Source organism: Chrysochloris asiatica, unplaced genomic scaffold (assembly GCF_000296735.1).
Source record: "Chrysochloris asiatica unplaced genomic scaffold, ChrAsi1.0 scaffold00241, whole genome shotgun sequence".
Lineage (NCBI taxonomy): Eukaryota > Metazoa > Chordata > Mammalia > Afrosoricida > Chrysochloridae > Chrysochloris > Chrysochloris asiatica.
In genome coordinates this window covers 563,995-579,317 of record NW_006408759.1, presented here as the reverse complement: position 1 = coordinate 579,317, position 15,323 = coordinate 563,995, and positions in this window count along the sequence as shown.

The window sequence follows — 15,323 nt, the reverse complement described above, 5'->3', positions numbered from 1 at the left end:
ATATGATTCAGTTGTGATTGTTAACAGGGTTAATTGTATTTATAAAAACTTGAAAATATAATGAGGGAATTGGTCACTTTTACAAAACCAAATGGCCACCACTCATTTGTCACTTTGTAGTACTGTGGTGGCTTATGAGTTGCTATGATTCTGAAAGCTATGCCACCAGTATTTTAAATACCAGCAGGGTCACCCATGGTACACAAGTTTCAGATGAGCTTCCAGACAAAGACAGACCAGGAAGAAAGAGTGATGAACTACTTACAAATTTTTAGTTACTGAAAACCTTATGAATAGCAGAGAAACACTGTCAGATATAGTGCCGTAAAATGAGCCCCTCAGGTTGGAAGCCACTCAAAATGTGACTGGGGAAGAGCTGCCTCCTCAAAACAGACTTGACCGTGATAATATGAATGGAGTAAAGCTTGTGAGAGAAAAGCCCTCAGGACCTTCATTTGCTGATGGGGCACAACTCAAAATGAAGAGAAACAGCTGTAAACATCCACTGAAAATCAGAACATAGAATGTATGAAGTATGAATCTGAGAAAATTGGAAATTGTCCAAAATGAAATGGAATGCATAAACATTGATATCTTAGGCATTAGTGAGTTGAAATGGACTGATATTGGCCATTTTTAATTTGACAACCACATGGTTTACTATGCCGGGAATGACAAATTGAAGAGGAATGGTGTTGCATTCATTGTCAAAAAGAACATATCCAGATTAGTCATGAGGTACAACGCTGTCTGTGATAGGATACTATTCATGCATCTACAGGGAGGCCCAGTTAATACCACTATATTCAAATTTACGCACCATCCACTAAAGCCAGTGAGGATGAAATAGAAGAATTCTACCAACTTCTTCAATCTGAAATTGATCAAACATGCAATCAAGATGTATTGCTCATTATTGGTTATTGGAATGCAAAGGTTGGGAGCAAAGAGGAAGGATTAGTAGTTGGAAAATATGGCCTTGGTGATAGAATGATGCTGGAGAATGCATGATAGCATTCTGCAAAACCAATAATTTGTTCATTTCAAATACCTGCTTTAGACAGCACAAGAGACAACTATACACATAGACCTCACCAGATGGAATACATAGAAATCAAACTGACTACATCTGCAGAAAGAGACAATGGAAAAGCTCTATATCATCAGTGAAAACAAGGCCGGGGCAGACTGTGGAACAGACCATCAATTACTCATATGCAAGTTCAAAATGAAGCTGAAGAAAATGAAAACAAGTCCATGAGAGCAACTTGAATATATCCCACCTGAATTTAGAGATCATCTGAAGAACAGATTTGATGCATTAAACACTAAAGACCGAAGACCAAAAGAGTTTTGGGATGACATCAAGAACATCATACAGAAAGAAAGCAAAAAGTCATTGAGAAGACAAGAAAGAAGGAAAAGGTCAAAATGGATGTCAGAAGAGACGTTGAAACTTGTTCTCCAGTGTAGAGATGTTAAAGCAAATGGAAGAAATGAGGAGGTCCAAGAGCTGAACAGAAAATTTCAAAGATCAGCTCCAGAAGATAAAGCCAAATATTACAACAAAATGTGCAAAGATCTGGAATCAGAAAACCAAAAAGGAAGAACACACTCAGCATTTATCAAGCTGGGGGAACTGAAGAAAAAATTCAAGCCTCGACTTTCATTATTGACAGATTCTCTGGGCAAATTATTGAATGATGCAGAAAGCATCAACAGAAGATGGAAAGAATACACAGAATCACTTGTACCAAAAGGAAACGGTTAATGTTCAACCATTTCAAGAGGTAGCATATGATCAAGAGCCAATGATACTGAGGAAGAAGTACAAAGTGCATTGAAGGAATTGACAAAGAACAAGGCACCAGGAGTTGATGGAATAAAAATAGAAATCTTCCAAGAAAATGAGGCGGCCCAGGAGGCACTCACTCATCTCTGCCAAGAAATTTGGAAGACAACTATCTGGCTGACTGATTGGAAGAGATTCATATTTGTGCCCATTCCAAAGAGAGGTGACCCAGTGGAATGCAGAAATCATCAGACAATATCTTTGATATTCCATGCGAGTAAAGTTTTGCTAAAGGTAATACAGAAATGATGACAATCATACATTGACAGAGAACTTTCAGAGATTCAAGCCGGATTCAGAAGAGGCCATGGAACAAGGGATATCATTGCTGGTGTCCAATGGATCTTGGCTGAAAGCAGAGAATATCAGAAAGATGTTTATCTGTGCTTTATTGACTACGCAAAGGCTTTCGATTGTGTGGATCATGACTAGCTATGGACAACATTGTAAAGTATGAGTATTCCAGAACACTTAATTGTGCTCATGAGGAATCTGTAACTGGACCAAGAGGCAGTTGTTCAAACAGAACATGGGAACACTGAATGTTTTAAATTTTAAAAAGGTGTGCGACAAGGTTGTATTCTTTCACCACACTTATTCAACCTATAAGCTGAGCAAATAATCCGATAAGCTGGGTTCTATGAAGAAAAATGTGGCATCAGGATTGGAGGAAGACTCATTAACAACCTGCAATATGCAGATGATACAACCTTGCTTGCTGAAAGTGAAGAGGATTTAAAACATTTACTGATGAAGATCAAAGAGCACAGCCTTAGGTATGGATTACATCTCAATGTAAAGAAAACAAAAATCCTCACCACTGGACCAATAACCCACATTCTTATCATTGGAGAAAAGAATGAAATTGTCAAGGACTTCATCCTTCTTGGATCAACTATCAACTCACAGAAGCAGCAGTCAAGAAATCAAATGGCATATTGCATTGGGCAAATCTGCGGCACAAGAACTTTTTAAAGTGTTGAGCAAAGATGTCAGCTTGAGGACTAAGGTGTGCCTGACCCGAGCCATTGTGTTTTCAATAACCTCATATGCATGCGAAAGCTGGACAGTGAATAAGGAAGACCATAGAAGAATTGATACCTTTGAGTTATAGTGTTGGAGGAGAATATTGAAAGTGCCATGGGCTGCCAAAAGAACCAATAGATCTGTGTTTGAAGAAGTGCAGCCAGAGTGCTCCTTAGAGGCCAAGATGGCCAATCTTCATCTCTCATACTTTGGACATATTGTCAGGAGGGAGCAGTCGCTGGAGAAGGATATCATGTTTGGTAAGGTGGAGGGTCGGAGACAAAGAGGAAGACCCCCAACGAGATGGATGGGCCAAGTGGCAGCGTTGATGGACTCAAGCATGGCAACAGTAGTGAGGTTCGACCACGATCGGGCAGTGGTTTGTTCTGCTGTGCATAAGGTTGCTATGCGTCGGTACCAACTCGATGGCACCTAACAATAACAACAACAAAACCATCCTGCTGGGTATAAAATGAGTCACCCAAGTAGCAGAAACATGAATCTCACGACCATCAAAAAAGAAGAGCAAATAGTGGAGCATATACTTTGAACCCCAAGATGTCTGTGCACTGAAACGTCTTTGCCTGGGAACATAAAACTGTAACACCAGAGGGGTGGCAGCTGTAGAACCAAGAGTCAGAGCATAAGACAGTTCAGTTGGCTTTCTGGTCCATTCAACAAGTAAAACTGAGTGCCATTGGGCAGGAGGCTTGCTTGTGGAATAAGATGCCTCTAGGCATTTAATCTGGGGAGCTAGAGGTGAGCACCTTCAGGCTGAGAGTTATAGCATAATGGAGTGCCCTTTGGGCAATTTTTCAGCTGCCCAAAAAGAATTTTGTAACATTGCCCAAGCAATACAGAGGCTAGGTCAAGGGGCTGCTGAGGACCAGAGAAAGACATGCCCACAGGCTTGGCTGGGAAGAAGTTATCCTGAACATTTCGGATCCTAAATTGTAACCTGTTAATGTCCTTAATAAACTTCATATTCATGAGTATGGTCTGCGAATTCTGCGCCATTGCAATGAATGATTGAACCCAGCTGATAAGGAGAGAATGCTGTGGGATGGTTGATGTCAGAGTTGGTAAGCAAGGCTGAAGCGTGGAAGCATGTCTGACCTCAGTCTCATAGGAATCGGCCTTGGGCTGATGTGAAGTTGGATTCTCCTCCCCGTCTCCCCATCTCAGTGAAATCAAAAGAGGTGAGACACAGACTCCATGCCTTTTCTACAACCATCAATTGTAATTGTGTGGAAAACTCCTTTGTCTATAATTAGTCACATGGTCGTAAATCCTTTGGACACTATTATGGCCTCATGCTGATGTTGGTTTCCCTTATCTGGGTGATTGTCTTTGTCTTGCCTTTGCCCTGTTTAAACATTAATAAAGGAATTTGGGGTTGTTTTTTTCCCCTTGAGTGATACCCACAATTCACTGTCTTCACTGTCTCTGTCTCCTGATTCAGACTCCCCATTTGGCCCAGCTGATCCATTTATACTCAATATGAGTATCTGGCCAACATGTGGATGGCCATGTCTACCTCTGGTTCAACCAGTTATGGGTAGGAGGAATAGTTCATATAGTTCCCTAGGCCAGTATCAGTTGATGTTGACTTGGCTCCAATTCATGGTGACCCTTTGTATTACAGTGTAGAACTGTGCTTCATAGGGCTTCTAATGGCTATGATCTTTTGGAAGTAGATCTCCAAGGTTTTCTTCCAAGGTGCCTCTGGGTAAACTAAATTGACAACCTCTTAGGCTCAATAATGTTAACTCCTGTTGGAAGTGTCAATGCTGAATTTCCTTTAGTCAAAGGGCTTACTACTGAAAGGGTCCTCAAGATCTCTGGGGTCTAGATAGGCCCCTGTCAGGGGTCCACTTGAAGGGATTTCTGTGAGTCCAGGGCCACTGGGCTCAGTGCCTTTGGTGTGTTCTGGTCACTGGGGTATAGCATTGTTCTGTGACTTTCCAAAAAATACAGGTTCACTATTTTCAGCTCACCATCTGCTCCTCAGAAACCCTATATGGGTCACTATAGGTCGGAGCCAACTCAACGGCTCTTACCAACAACAACAACATTTTCAGGTTGACACCTGTGGAGTTCCTTCTAGGCTTGGCCCTCTTGAGATGAAGCTACCCAAGTTCAATGAGCCATTTGGGGTTATTCAAAACCAATCTCAGCATCAAGGTGATGCTTTGAGCTTCAGAAAGTTGTCTACCAGCCAGTTTCCCTTGTTCCTGGGTAGAGCAGGCTTTGCCAAGAAAGGCTGCACTGGTCCCTTAGTGCACTTCGCTATCTTGCTCAGTTGTCCTTTCCCCCTGAAATGCCTCAGCAGGTGTCTTTCTTCATCAACAGCTGACTGAATTCTACCCTTTCCTTAAGGTCTCACACAAAACCCAGCTCCCACAGGAAGACCTCCCCGGAGCGACCATCGTCTTCTCCTTCTCCCGTGGGCTGCTTCCTCTGTGCATTGACACACACTGTCTCTGGTCTGCCTCAAAGTGACTCGTGCCTGTGTCTGTTTTCCTTCCTGAACTGGTTATTCCTGGAAGACATCTCTGGGTGTCCAGCCAGGGCCTGACTCAATGAACGTGAACTAATGTGTTGACACGTGGGTTTCAACCAACTCTGGTTCTAGTCACACAGAAAGACTTGTAGCCTTCTCAACAGCCCCTGGAACCCTCCAGACTCTAATGGTCCTTAGGTCATCCTGACACTTCCAGCCCTCTCTGTGGAGAGCACATGCTGACTCCTTAGCCCTGTGCTGACTCCTTTTCTCACAATGGGTCCTTCTGTTATGGAGGTGTTGTTTCCCTTGGAGTTACATTTTCAGAACAGAGAGAGCCTTCACAGTAATGCCCTTGGGTTTATGACTTTCCTGCAGGACAGCTTGTCCTACCCTTTGCAACTCTGTAGGAGACAGCCTCCTCCTCATCTCCCTAGTTTCTCTCCATCCCCTAATAACTTAGGGCCAGTAACTAAAGTTCTGGTGTGGCACTGTAGGTATAAGCAAACCCACCAGTCACTCCTCAGGAACATGATATATGGCCTCTATGAAGACCTATGCAAAGTCGCTATGAGTTGGAACCAACTCGATAATATTTAATAACAAGCATAATTCCCAGGTTTTGCTGACTTTCAAACACTGAGGAAGCCAGTCCACTTTTGGTTCCTTGGGAAGTCAGGCCCCATGTCAGGATGGATGGGAGGCTAAGCAGAGAAGGCAGGCTGGCCAGCATGTGCAGAGCAGAGGGCCTGGAAGCTCTCTCACAGGAAACCGCTGACTGGAAACTCTGAGGGGCACAAAGGCGGCGCCCAGCCACAGGGTTCAAAGTTTTATCATGTGAATCCCCAAAGCACCTCAACGCTAGCTGGCAAGACATTCCAGGGGGAGGGGATAGCTTGAGCAAAACAAGGAAGGTGCAGTGAGCGGCCAGTAGAGCCTCCTGTGGTGAAGGCCTGTTATGCCCAGGGAGAAGAAAAATGGGCTGGTTTTCCTCAGCACTTTGCTGCTGAGATTGGGTTTAAAGAATCCCAAATAATTCCTTGAGCTGAAACAATATCTATCTCAACATTCTCAGCAAGCAGCTAATCCCAGGATGGGATAATAAGGTCTTTGAGCCTCCTTCACCCTGTGTAGTCTGGCTGGGAAGGACCTGCTACCAGCCTCACGAGGCTGTGCTGAGAATGGAGGCAGCTGCAGCCTGTGATACAGTTGCTATTTTTACCTTACAGCAGGAGGGTTACAGTCACACCCGGTCCTGAGAGGTCTCCTGATTCTACACAACCCACCCACCCACTGCTGTGAAATCGATTCTTATTCATGGAGACCCTTTAGGAAGAGTAGAGCAGCTCAAGAGGATTCTGCACAAAGTAGGTGTAAACATCTTTCCTCCACTCCTGTGAACCTCAGTGGAGGCCAGCACTTTGGCAAGACCTGGGAACTCCTGGGCCCAGAATCAGTGACATAGCCACAGAGGACTGGAGGAGAATGAAGCATCCAGCTGATAAGAAGAGAGGGCATATGCACAAGAACACCCACACTTACAGATAATACCCTCTTGACCTGGCTTCAATGGCTGGATGATCAGAGCTCAACTAGAAGATCAAAGAAGAGGAAAAAAAGAGTAATCTGATACAATTTGATGAACCTGACCTACACCTATGGATGCAGTAGCTCAAAAGAGGGAACAAATCTTTACAGCAAGGATCATTCCCACCCCATCAATACACAGGGTAGACAGAGATGGGCAACTTGGACACTGGCTACCCAAAATGGGTGGGGGGCTACAAAGGCAAGAAGTGACTGGTTTACAAGCTTTCAAGAGGGAAAGCTTAGATCCAGAGGGCGTGGAGGAAGATATAATCTCCACTGAGTAGTATCTAATCTGTCTGGGTGTGGCTGATGAAAGGAGATGGGTATAGCACTCATGATATACAATAGTGAATAATTACTATGAGGACTGACCGAGAGGGTTGGAAATGTAAAGGTAAGACATTTTGTAGCAAAAGGCGGGGAGTGATTGACTTTGCAGTCCAGGAACAAAGGGGCATGGAACCATCAAGGGTGAAGAGAGCAGTGCAGGACCCTACTCAGAGAAACAGTGACACAAGGATGGAGGCAGAGGTGATGATGTGGAGAGATGGAGCCGCTGGAAACTCTAGACTCAGAGAGGGAGAGAAGCTGTGTGCTGACAACGAGGGGGCAGGCTTGCGGGGTATACCATTTGGTTTGTTGTTGACGCATGGAGGGGATTGTAACCAAGGCAATGTAGCAATGTATGATAGGATGAATGTAAAGCAATGTTCTCCCATGTAAAGTGTCACTTAATTCACAATAAAACATTAAAAAAAAAATCTTTCCTTCATGAATTGAAGAGCCTGTGGAATGGTTTTTGGTTTGTCTGGAATTTTTTTTCTTTTTTCTGTGACTCAATATTTGGGTGTATCTCCATGAGAGAAGGGAGCTCTGGTAGCGTAGTGGTTACGAATGGGGCTGCAAACTGCAAGGTCAGCAGTTTGAAAATACCAGCTGTTCTACGGGAGCAAGATGACGCTTTCTGCTCCCGTAAAGATTTACAGCCTTGGAAACCCTGTACAGGGTTGCTATGAGTCAGAACCTACTCCACAGCACATAACAACAACAATAACCCCGAGAGAAACTCTGAAGTTGAGATCTAAGAATCGGGTTGGTACCAGATTTATATAGGATACCCCATTCCCCACCATCCACAATGGGACCAGAGGCCCGGGTTTGAGATCTGTTTAAGCCCCACCCAGGATCTATCCATCTTTCCTGGGGCCACTGCCCTGGGTTGCCATTGCAACGCATGCCCCCTCACACAGGGAGACTTCTAAGAGGGAAGATCTGGCTTCCCCACTTCAAGATTTTTCCTCTTGGCACTTCGAGAAGCCTGGAGGGGATAGGGACTTACAGGAGCAGGAAGAGAAAGGGCATCCCGCTGGCCTCACGCTCTGTCTTGCCTGTTTCTGAGGGGGTGTTGTGGGCGAGAAGCAGCCCAGTCAGCCTTCTCCTGGGAAGCTTTCCAAAGGCAGTGAGGCCAGAGCTGGGTCGGTTTGGGTTAGCCACTGAGTTTGTGTGTTTTTATTTTCTTAGGAGGAGTTGATTCCATCTTATCTTTTCTTCTATTGCTTTAGGCTTCTTCTAGATCAGCATTTGTTCTCTTTCATCCATTCTTCATACCCTTTTCTCATTTCTCATACCTTTATCTTCCCCACCCCTGGCTCCCCAGAGGCCAAGAGGCCTGAGAGTGGACTCTTTCTTTCCCTTGTTTTCTCTGGACTGCAATCTCCCCCTCTCCTCTCTCATTCCTTTTGCCCTTCTCCTCTCTTCCCTGTTCCCGCTCCTTCCAAAAATATGCCATTTAACAGAAAGTTCCATTCTCACAGCCAAGGTTATTTTCAGGCATTTCCCCAGTTCTAACATTGCACAGGAATGTCTGACATCATCCTCACAAGTGAATCCAATGTTCACCAGCCCCCACCCCTACCTCTCTCCTCTCCTCTCCTTTTTACCAGAGATTTGCTATGTCTTGACTGAGTCTGATAATACAAACACATTCTTTTTTCTTATCCCTGGAACCTAGCTCCACCCTCAATCTCTAGGATTGTGTTGCCCCATAAATGTCAGAACACTGACTAGTTCATTGGTGCCTAAACATTGCTGCATAGTTGAATCACCTGTGTAAATTTTTAAATTCCTGGGCCTAGGTTATACCCCACACCAATTAAATCAGAATGTCTGGGAGCCAGGCATCAGTATATATATATATATATATATATATGTTTTTTTTTTTTTTTAAAGATTCTTCTTGTTGTTGTTGTTAAAGATTCTTAGGTGATTCCAAGGTGCAGCAGGGTTTGGGAACCACTGACATAGTTCTGGCTTGAAGGGGATCAGAGCCTGGAGCCAACTGAGTAAAATGATGGGGCTGGGGCACAGACCTTGTCCTCAGAGATGCAAGGTAGCAAGTCCCATCATGTCAGCAAGGTTACGAGCATTCTGTCTCTGCCAACTATGCTTGAAGACCTGCTCCAAGAAGAAGATGGTGAACCTAAGACCAGTTCCTTCTGCTGCAGACTCAGAGAAGAATCTCTTGGGCTCAGTCTGAGATGAGTCTCAGATCTCTGGGGGAGCAAGTGGCTGGTTCTGTTTCTCTTTCCTGGCTGTGACCTTGAACCCTGGGTGGGCTGCTGAATTGGCTGAGTGCAAACATCTCACTTAAGAGCACAGTGTGATTCCTGCCCCTAGGCTGGAAGTGTGGCCACCAGGGCAGCAGGAGACCCGGTGATGCAACAGGTGGGAGGCTGTGGTTGTGCTCTCTGTGGACTTTCAAAAAGGGATTCCCCAAAAGAAAACTCTTTACTGTCTTTCCCTAAAACCCCAGTGACTGTAGTCACGTGGTACCGCCATATCTCTCTCTCTGCAGTTCCCATCGCTGTAGACATCTGGATATTCCCACCCAACTAGCCTCTTGGAAAGGCATCTGCAAGGGTGGTTCTCAAACTCTTATCAGCATCCCCTGGAGGCCTTGTTAAGACAGATTAGTCAATGTCTGATTCAGTCAGTCTGGGCTGGAGCCAGAGATGTGCAGTTCTAACAAGTTCCCAAGTGATGCTACTACTGCAGTCTAGGGACCACACTTGCAGATTCATGGTCACCTTCCTCTTTCAGGTCCTCTTCCAAGTTGCCACAGACTGAAGTCACAGGGAAAAGCAACAGGAAGTAATAAAACAGGAAGCAGAATGCTAACAGTGCCTCGACTATTGAAGGAAAGCTCTGTGTGTCTGCAGTGCAGTTTGCCTACAGTGTGCATGCTCCATGAATCTTTGCATACAGTGGTGTAGCTAGTCCTTGCAAGCAGACCTGGACAACTGTCATGTACACTCCTGGAAGGGCAATTTATATCTGTGGCTTTTGAAAAGCTCAATAACTCAACTTCACATATAAAATATTATTGAATTAGTCTAAATTCCCCAAACACCATGTCCAAAGCACAACTTAGAATAAAATAATGAATTAGACCCTTCAGAGTTCCTGGCTTCTTGTCCTAGAGGGATGATAAACATTAACCTAGTAACTGTAGAGGTGGTGAGAATTATGCTAGAAGTGTAAGGTACTGGCTGTTGTTATGTGCCGTGGAGTCAGTTCTGACTCATAGCGACACAGTACAGGGTTTCCAAGGCTGTAAATCTTTACCGGAACAGAAAGCCTCATCTTTCTCCCACAAAGCAAATTGTAGTTTCAAACTGTTGGCTTTAAGGTTAGCAGCCCAACTTGTAACCACTACCCTACCAGAGCTCCTTGCAAGATGCTGGTACGGGCGCATAAATTAAAAAAAAGAAAAGAAAATCACAGTTTCCTCCCGGGGATGATTCGTTCTACTCTACTAACTTTGTAACTGATTATAAATATTGGGGAGTGGAATTAGCCCCAACTATGCTCCAGGTTGGGAATGCAGTGGCTGCATATGATAAGCAGTGGATTGTGAACCACAAGGTTCATTGTTCAACCTGCCAGCTACTCTGTGGGAGAAGGATGAGAACTTCTGCTCCCATGAAGATTTAAAGCCTCTGAAACCATGTACAGGGTCACTAGGAGTTGGAACCGACTCCACAGGACTTAACAATGCTTCGGGTTGAAATGTAATTCTAGTTGTGCTCACCTGAGTGGTGGACCCACCGGGCCATTAAAATCAAAGGTTAAATGCTTCAGCCTCTTTTTTCTGCTCATGCTGCATTTTGTTTCCCCAGCTGGAGGTTTGATGGAGACAGCCTGGCTAGTAGCGTGGGGGTGGCTGTAATTGTCTTCCTAGAGGCTGCCAGACTGTACAGCACAATGCGTTGGTCTGATGTGAACAAGTAACTCAGTGGAGAATTCTGGAAGCTTCAGGAAACTGGAGACAATGTGGTGAAATACATCCTGTTATGTCCTGGGACCTGAGTGGGAGTGCTCTGTGGCCGCAATAGACACTGGTCAACAAATCTCCCATTTCAAAGCTCTACTGAGAGAAGCTTGTGTCTAATCTTTGTTCTTCAGGCTGAACAGAAATCTTAGCACTTCTGGAAGTTATCTTTACTTTCTGTGAGGACTGAAGGGTGACCATGTAGAGACATGGAAGAGGTACCATCCATGTCTTTCAGGACAAGGACTTTTGTTCATCTGTATAGTTTCTCTTAGTTCAATGGTGATGTCTGAGTTTAGTACACTACTTAGAATCATAAACAAAGGTTTAAGTTCTGGGCCACTGCCTCTAACCCATTGCCTCTGCAGAAATGCAGTCCAAGAATCCGAGCTCCATGTGCCCAGGCAATGCCAGCAAGACACCTAGTAAATGAGAGTTAGGCATGACCTTGGAGGTTCTCAGTTCTTCCTTGGAAACTGGTTGATGTTTACAGAAATATGAAATATGCCTATAGACAACTGGAAAGAATGGTTTAGATACATCCTTCACTGCTGGACCAAACCATTTTGATTTTGGCGCTGGAGATTAGAGATCTTTTATATAAACATCTCTCCTCTCCTCATAGTCCATGTCCACACAAAGAGCTAGTTCTTCAGTGTAAAGTTTCCAAAGACAGTAGAGTCTGTGACCAAAAAAGTAGGCAGTGGACCCTGAGACCAGAACTAGATGGTACCCAGCTACCTCTACCAACTGCTCTGAAAGTCCTGGATACAGTGGGAGAAAATATGGAGCAAAACTCAAAATTATAAGAAAGACTGGGGGAACCCAAGACTATTGTCTGGAACTGAACTCATCCCTCATGGCCCAATTTTCAGACAAGCCGTAGACAGGTATTTGGAGGGGAAAACAACACTAGTAAGGTATACTCACCATGGAATGGTCAACCACTCAAGATCAAAAGGGCAACATATACCTAAGGACAAAGTTCTGAAGGATTGGAAAGGGCAGTGGAATGGAAATACAAGCTACAGGGAGAAAGTGGGAGAACTGTTGTTACATGGATTGTAATCATTGAGATGAAACATAATATATGATTTATTGTATGTAAAACTGGTGGTCTGCTCTGTAAACTGTCACTCAATTCACAATAAAAAGCATCCCCCCCAACACACACACAGAAAAGACAGTAGGCACACCCTAGGGATGGGGTTCAATGCTACACTTGGACTTTTGTACATTAGCAGAACAGAGAGTTGGCAAAGTTTGGGGACTTCAACTAAGGGAGGATTCATCTTGTCTTCATCTCCTTGGGTGAGTCCAAGATGGATTCCTGTATTGGTTTTCCAAGGCCTTAAATCTTTACTGGAGCAGAAAGCCTCATCTTTCTCCCACAGAACAGCTGTTAGTTTTGAACTGCTGACCTTGAGGTTAGCAGCCTGACTTGTAACCACTATGCTATCAGAGTTCCTTCTAACACTGGAGCACTAGTTAATTGAAGAGTGTATGCTAGAACAGCCCTCCATTATGGCACAGTGTATTGTGTAACCCAAATGTTGGCTGTGATTATCCTGAGATTAAAAACTTGGCTTGAACTGAATCCCACATGTAGTTGAAAGTCCCAGTTAACAATGCCATCCATAAGCCTTTGGTGGCACAGTGTGGAGGAGTTACATTTACTTTACACGTGTCCATTGCTTTAACTGGCTTTTCAGTTTATACTGTGGTACTGTACATTCTTTATTTACTTCACTAGTTATAACATCACTTGTCTGTCAGTTTGTCATACTGTGGTGGCTTGTCTGTTGCTGTGATGTTGGAAGCTATGACACCTGCATTTTAAATATCAGCAGGAGTACCCATGGTGTACAGGTTTCAGCAGAGTTTCCAGACTAAGACAAACTAACACTTCTAAAAGGTGAGCCACTGAAAATCTTATGAATAGGAGTGGAATATTGTCTGATATAGTGCTGGAAGATGAGTCCCTCAGGTTGGATGACTCTCAAAATATGACTAGGGAAGAACTGCGTCCTCAAAGTAGAGTTGAACTTAATGACATGGATGGAACAAAACTTTTGGGAACTTCATCTCCTGATGGGACACAACTCAAAATGAGAATAGCTGTAAAAATCTATTAATAATCAGAACATGGAATGTATAAAGTATGACTCTGGGAAAATCAGAAATGGTCAAAATGAAATGAAATGCATACATATCAATATCCTAGGCATTAGTGAGCTTGAAATGAACTGGTATTCATCCATTTTGAATAAGGCAGTCATATCATTTACTATGCCGGGAGTGAAACATTGAAGAGGAATCATGTTGTATCATCAAAAAGAACATTTCAAGATGAATCTTGAAGCAAAATGTTATCTGTGATAGGATGTCTATACCCCTACAAAGAAGACTGGAGTCCTGATGTAGTGCTGTAGGATAAGCCCTGGACTGCTGGCCACAAGGTTGGCAGTTCAAACCCACCAGCAACTCCTTGAAAACCCTATACAGGGTTATTATGAGTCAGAACTGACTCAATAGTGCTTAACAACAACAAGCAAGACCAGTTAATACAACTATTATTTAAATTTAAACACCACTAACTTCAATGATGAAGAGTTGAACAATTCATGAAGAAATTGAAGAATTCTACCAACTTCTTCAGTCTGAAATTGATCAAACATGCTATCAAGATGCAGTGATAATTGGTGATTGGAATGCAAAAGTTAGAAACAAAGAGTAAGTAGTTAGAAAATGTGCTCTTGGTGACAGAACTAATACCGGAGACCACATGATAGAATTTTGCAAGACCAATGATTTCTTCATCACAAATACCTCTTTTCAACAACTGGATTGCCAGATGGAACACACAGGAATTTAATCGACCACATCTGTGGAAAGATGATGGAGAAGCTCAATATTATCAGTCAAAACAAGGTTGAAGAAAACTTTAACAAGTCCAAGAGAGCCAAAATACGACCTAGGATACATCCCACCAAAATTCAGAGGCCACCTCAAGAACAGATTGATGCATTAGACACTAATGATTGAAGACCAGATGAGTTGTGGTATGATATTAAGAACATTATACAGGAAGAAAGCAAAGAGGCATTAAATAGATAGGGAATAAAGGAAAGACCAAAATGGATGTCAGAATAAACTCTGAAAATTGCTCTTGAATGTCAAGTAGCTAAAGTAAATGGAAGAAACGATGAAGTAAAAGAGCTGAACAAAACATTTCAAAGGTCAGCTCAAGAAGACGAAGTGTTATAATGAAATGTACAAAGAGCTATAGAAAGAAAACCAAGAGGGAAGAACATTCTCAGCCAAACTGAAAGAACTGGAAAAAAAAATTTTAAGCTTCAGATTGCAATATTGAAGGATTGAAGATGGAAGGAATACAGAGAGTCACTGTACCAAAAAGAATTAGTCGATGTTCAACTATTTCAAGAGATAGCATCTGATCAAGAACTGATGGTATTGAAGGAAGATGTTCAAGCTGCACTAAAGGCAATGGTGAACAACAAGGCTCCAGGAATTGATGGAATATAAATTGAAGTGTTTCAACAAACTGAAGTAGCGTTGAAGGTGCTCACTCATCTGTGCCAAGTCATCTGGAAGTCATCAACTGGACCAACCCATTGGGAGAGACCATATTTGTGCCCATTTCAGTGAAAGGTGTCCCAAAGGAATGCAGAAATAAACAAGCAGTATATCACATGCAAGTAAAATTCTGCTGAAAATAATTTTAAAAATGGTTCAACAGTACATCAACAGAAAGCTGCTAAAAATTTAAACTGGACTCAAAAGAGGATGTGGAACTAGGGGTATCACTGCTGACATCAGGTGCATCTTATCTATAAGCAAGGAATACCAGACAGATCTTTACTTGTGTTCTATTAGCTATGCAAAGGCATTCGACTGTGTTGATTATAACAAACTATGGGTAACATTATAACAAACTATGGGTACTCGTCTGTCTGTCGTGCTGTGGTGGATTGAGTTGCTGTGATTCTGAGGGCTATACC